Below are 6,000 nucleotides of genomic sequence, written 5' to 3'. Positions count from 1 at the left end.
ACATTTATCATAAGCAACCTAGACAGTGCAATGCATCATGCTACAATCATTCCACAGATGAAGATTATCCCCCATTATTTTTCTACAGTGATTCTCATCAGGAATTCCTAAAGCATGTTTTCAAGGAGAATTGACTGTTATTTCTATCTTTTATTCCTTGTCTCTCCTCTGTCTGTGCTCACTAGGTTAGGAAGAGTGGTTTTAAGTTAGTGGCTAACATTTTATTTCCCATTTCTTAAAATTAAGACGTGGGTAATCAATGAGAAGCAAAGTGATGCGTGGTTCAGACTATAGTTTCTGAATCTAGACCTCCAAAGTTTAAATCCAGGCCTTACAATTTATTAGTTACATGAGATTGGGTATTTTATGTAACTTCTTTGGATTGCATTTTCAAATCTATCAAATAAAGCTAATAATAACTACTTTATAAGGTTGTTATGAGGATTGACTGGATAAATACCTGTAAAATATTTAGAACAGTGTTTCACACAAGTTGAACACTCAACCGTGGTTTCTTATTTTTAATACATTAACGCGGAGCTACGCTTTCGCTGGTCATTGCTCTTTTGAGACAAAGCTCTTTCTTTTTGTACCTTCAGAAATGGCTAAGTTGGCTAGACTTACTAAGAAAACAGGAATATGTACAGGTGAGTGTTCTGGAAAAAATCCAAATTTAAGTAGTATTGAGAATATTTTTTTGTATGAAATGAGTTTATCATAACAAGCTATAGTTTCATCCAATTAAGCCAGAAAAATGGATCTTTCCTTCTTTATAGTCACAAACTGCAGGGAATGAAAATTTAACAGACCCCAGACTGAGTCAAGTTACTCAATGCACCTGTCAGCCACATTTATTTGTCTCCCTGTTCCCTTGAGATAAAAGTTTGATGATGGTTGACTTTAGAAAGATTAAAATTCTTATCACTAGGTGATTAGATTTGAAGTCATTCCCTGTGAAAAATTGAAGTTATAAAATTTTAACTTTCTAAGTTCTGTGGCTGATTAGTTAGAATTTAAGTTATTAACCCTCCTAGGAAATTCTCTGAATCGTCTAATAGACCAGGGTAGGGTCTCTAGGCTCTCCTGAAGGCACTGGCCAACCATTTTAAAAAGGGCTTTATTCCCAGAGAATAAAGAAAAAATTTAAAGATCCACAGGAATTGATTTTGGTCCACATAAATAAATTAAGAAGAGTTGACTAGAGCTGTTTAGGTCAGGAATATAAATTAGAAAGAGGACCCATGATGCTTTTTCATTTCACTGTCATTTTAATAGAGCTGATATTCTCCCTTTTAAATCCCCATGAGAACTGAGGAATACCCACCCCATGAAAGGGAACGTTTGCTCATTATAAACATGTGTATCTGTTCTCATACATAATTGAATGTCTCATGCTATAGAACTAATATTCCAGAAATAATTTAGCCAAACACTTCATTCTTGTGTGAAATTTAATTAGGCAAAGTTGTCATAAGTTAAGTAAAAGAATCTCAGGGAAGAATTTTAAAAAGCCCTTAGCAAGGAAACACATTCCAGTTAAAATCAATCATAATCCTCAGGTCAGGAAAACAGAAGACATGGTAGATATATCAACAGAGAGACTGTGATCCTGGGAATCTGTTACACAGGTTTGGAAGACTGGAAAAATGCAAAGGGAATAAGGAGGTAGCTGATATTAAGCCATACAGAGCCTGGCTTGCTCTAGGACTGAGGAAACAACGGAAATGAATGGAAGTGTTCAGAATCTAGAATCTAGAATCCAGAAGGAGTCCTTCTGAGGCAGGGCTCAGAGTTGTGAGGAGGACACGCCGAGCTGGTGCAGATGTTTCTGAGGGGGAGCTGGGAGGCTTGGTCTCCAAGGGCTGAAGGAGGCTGGAGGCTGCCGGTGAATCCAAGTTCTGTTTCTTAGAGGATGTTGGCAGGAACAGGAGGCAAACATAGAAGTGTTTCAGGTCCTCATCTGTCTTCCCATCTTCCTCTACTGCCCTCTGTTAGGAGACCTGAGCGGGGATCAGCTGGCAGAGGGAATGATTCATCTGCAGAGTCCCAGCCCTACCAATTCAGAGCAGAGTCGATTTGAAGATGAGATGTAACTTCTTACCAACCAGCACAGTCCTTCAAAAAATGATGCCTGTTTACAAGTGACTAAAGGATAAGCCCAGGCTCAGGAAATATCTATATATATTGTACAAAAGTCTCAACATAGCTGGGAGAAAAACCTTGGCTATAAAAAAGGAGTACTTGTAGAGAGAGAAGGCATTTTCTTACAAGTGCATGAATATTTTATAAAATACTTCAATATTATCAGTTAACAAGAGTTCATTACTCTTTTTTTTAACACAAAAAGACTGTTCTTTCAGAAAGCTGGGCAAGTATCTTGTATGAAACTATGTCTGTAGTATCCATCTTAACAAGAATGATCTACTTGGAAAAGCTGATTAAAGAGTGATTTTTTAAAAAGACACTTTTATTCATAAAGTTAGCATATGTAAGAATATAAAAATCTAGAGAGACCCATGGTTTGTAAGTATACTGAATTGATATGTATTTCAAGCAATTCTGTTTAAATGTTATTCTGGATTTGTGTGTTCTAAAACTTACCATTTTTGTATTTTGTGTATGTTTATTTTGAAAACACAACCTGCAAATTAAACTTTTTTTAAAAAAGGAGGAAGATAATGTGCCCATCACAATGGTTATTAAACCGTACTTCTTTAAGTTTACTTTTGAATCTGGCTTAATTCTGTAGTTTCTAGAAGGAAAGGCTAATGAATATAAGACACATGTCAGGTCAGGACAGTGCTTCTCTGTGACAAGTAAAGGAATGTATTTATTTATTTAAATGTAACTTTTGTCCTCATTTGCTCACTTAAGCAGAGCCGTATTGACTATGCACTTAACAGTTATTTTGAAGGATCCCCAAATTGCTCATTCCTGATGCCTACTTTCAAATCCTTAAATTCTAGAACTTAGCAGTTCTCAATTACACATCATTAATAGCATATCTGCGTTGACGTCTTTTCCAGTGTCAACCTCATTTATGTCAGGTGGTGGCACACTAAGAGCTAAGGGGCAACGGCTAACCTCATTCTCCCCCATCTACTCACCTCTACGCTCCTTCCATCTGGTCCTGTCCTAAGAATCCGTCCTAAACGGATGTCACCTTTGAAAGGTGAGGGCTTTTCCCGAGTTGTCTAAACCCAAGGTTGATCACAGAGATAGAGAAGTCCATATTTTTTGTCAGCAATGACTGGTTCACAGATGGACAAAAGTCAGGCATAGAGGAGACATTTTGCCCACTCTGGAGTACAAACTGGAAAGACACAAATGTGAAAACTAGAGCCCCCATATTGGTACCACCAATTTCATGTTGTTTGTTTATGGATGGTGTCATCTCTGATTTTCAGAGCAACTTTCATTATTGGGTATAGACTCTCTATTTTAAGGATCAAGGAAGCAAAGATCAAAGGATTCCAACAACATCCTTAAGAGCAAATGAGAAGTATGAAGTGAAACTAAAATTTGAAATTGTCCTGTTGAAAAGCTATTTTCACTGCATTGCACCACATTTTTGTACCATAATTATGGTGATGAGACCGCAGTCATCTACCTACCTCTTTGCTCGCTTATCCCACTATTAGGCTATCATGCGATGTATACCAAACAATTGTCTGGGATTGAAAAACAGAATTTTCTGTCAAGTGTTAGTATTTCTGTTGGTACTTGATGACTAGGGCTTTTGGGATCACTTAGGAGCTCTGGAGTTCAATGTTGTTCAATAAGATGATGCAATAAAAGAAGCACTGGGGAAAAATGTCATTCAAGTGAAATAAGAATCAATGGGCTCTGGAAATCATACATTTCACTGTGGACAAGAGGAGGATAGAAGTTATTTTTCATTACTGCTCTGTATACGTGATACATTTGTCCCATGTCGATTATAAAATAAGGTTTACACATGACTTAGGAAAAATGATTTATTTATAATGTATCATAGGGTATAAAAAGTATCTTCCAATGCATTGTCATTTGGTCCTCAAAAGCTATAGGGTGGAGAAGAGAAGTTGCTATAATACATATTTTTACAGATGAGAAAACACAAAAGTATGGGGTTTCTATGAATACGTGTCAACTTATTTCAGTGAAACATACTATATTGAATATTAAAGGGTTATATTCACATCGATAGGATCGCTGGCTGATTCTGGGGTTAATCAGCTTGAGTTCAGACCTGGATGTATCATTCTTTATTGTGCAATCTTAGAAAAGCTACCAGAACTCTCTTCAGTTTCCTTATAGGTACAATGGAATAACAATACAACAACCATAACAAGTATTATTATTATTATTAATAATAATAATTGCTAAGATGACTAAAGGGATACTTACATGAAAAACTCTCAGAATGGTGTTTAGCATACAACACTCAGTATTTTGGCTAGTTACCCAACCACGATCTTGAAATAATAAAAAAATGGTGGAAAATAAATAGAAAGTAAGACAGATATTTCTGGATATCTAACAATCCATCGGTTATTCTTTTTTAATATCTTGTGTCTGTATTGTTTTGATTTCCTTTATTTATTCCAGTTTCACTCAGTTTAGCAAATACACCGCTGTCAGAGGATTCTACTTAGAGTACAGTTTTTCAGCCCAACTTTGCTAAGAGACATTAAAATTCTTTTTTGACTTAAACGTGAAGTCTTTTGGATGGCATTACCTGCAGTCAGAGATCATGATGTAAACGCCAACCTGCTCTTCCAACTATACTGACTATTATTCCTTTAGTCTAATCCTATGCTCCAGCCAACTCAAATATTTACATGGCCTTGGGAGACTACTCTCTGCTCTAATCTCTCTAGGTGGAAATCTCTACCTGCTCCACCATTTGACAATGGTTCTCAATCTTCAAGACCTGCTTAGAAGGACAACTATTCATCAAGCATCTCTTGATCTCTTTGAGAATATATTTTACCCCCTTACCTATGCTACTGACTTCTTTATTATAAAACATTCTTGGTATTGTATTCTCTTGACAGTTGAATATATTTCATCTTCCATGCCAGATTAGCAGGAAGCAACTTATTAGCTTTTCAAGATGGAAAGCTTAGCAAATAATTTTGAGCTTCATTTTCCTTATTGAGCTCCGCTAAGAACACTACCTTCTATAAACCTCCATAATTATGCTCCCCACTAGTTCTCCACCTTTTATTTTCATCCCCAAAGCACTTAGGAAGAATCCTGGTATATAGATTGTACAGGCTCAAGAAAAATGCTGGCTATATTGATATTAAACTTAACTCATGAGAAAGCGAATAAAGAGCACAAATTTTATAATATGATATAATAAGGAAACTTTTATTTTAAATAATTTATATGCTATGTTTTCTGACCACTTTTACATTTTGTGTCTAGATCTGTGTCTGTTAAGAAGAGGGCAAAAAAAAATTTTTTTCCAAAGAATGAACCAATGTAAAACGACATGCTTCAGAGTTTGGAGAGGTGATAGAAGTTGGGGATAAACAGGAACATGTTGGCTGCACAATTATGGACACAAAGAAGTGGTTTAACTTTATGATCATACTAGTGCAGGAATAAGAACCTTCTGGAAACCAACCCTAGTAAGTTTGAAGTCTGAGGAATTAAAGGCATACTAAGAAGGCATTTACTTCTTTAATAACACATAAGAAAGTACAGAACCAGAGGCCATAATAAAAAAAAGCTGAGATGTTACAAGTGCCTGACGTCAGTCACCTAGATTTGTTATTTCTATCACACTGTTGGGTTTATTTGAATAATATAATTCAGTTAAAGAACTCTGTAGTACAATTTAAACAAACTCATTAATAAAATTAATCAGGATAATTCTACATTAACAAAGGGCTCTGATTTGTTGAACAAGATTATTTATAAAAACACATCTGGTTATTTTAACAATATATTTTATTCTGCTACTTAATTCCACCTTTAAGAGAGAAATGGGAATTATTAATTAAATGG

General features: G+C 35.6%; 1 protein-coding gene across 1 annotated transcript in view; it reads right to left on the bottom strand.

The window, feature by feature from the left end:
- Positions 1-1,947: 1,947 nt before the first annotated feature.
- The window catches only part of NETO1 (neuropilin and tolloid like 1), a 100,280-nt gene continuing 96,227 nt past the window's right edge, over positions 1,948-6,000 (bottom strand). Inside the window, exon 11 of the mRNA XM_057526936.1 lies at positions 1,948-2,052. The gene's annotated coding sequence lies outside the window, so the exon portion shown is untranslated. The remainder of the gene's footprint in view (positions 2,053-6,000) is intronic.

The sequence above is a fragment of the Balaenoptera acutorostrata genome, chromosome 13 (assembly GCF_949987535.1).
Source record: "Balaenoptera acutorostrata chromosome 13, mBalAcu1.1, whole genome shotgun sequence".
Taxonomy (NCBI): Eukaryota; Metazoa; Chordata; class Mammalia; order Artiodactyla; family Balaenopteridae; genus Balaenoptera; species Balaenoptera acutorostrata.
This window is presented reverse-complemented; position numbering and strand designations above follow the sequence as displayed.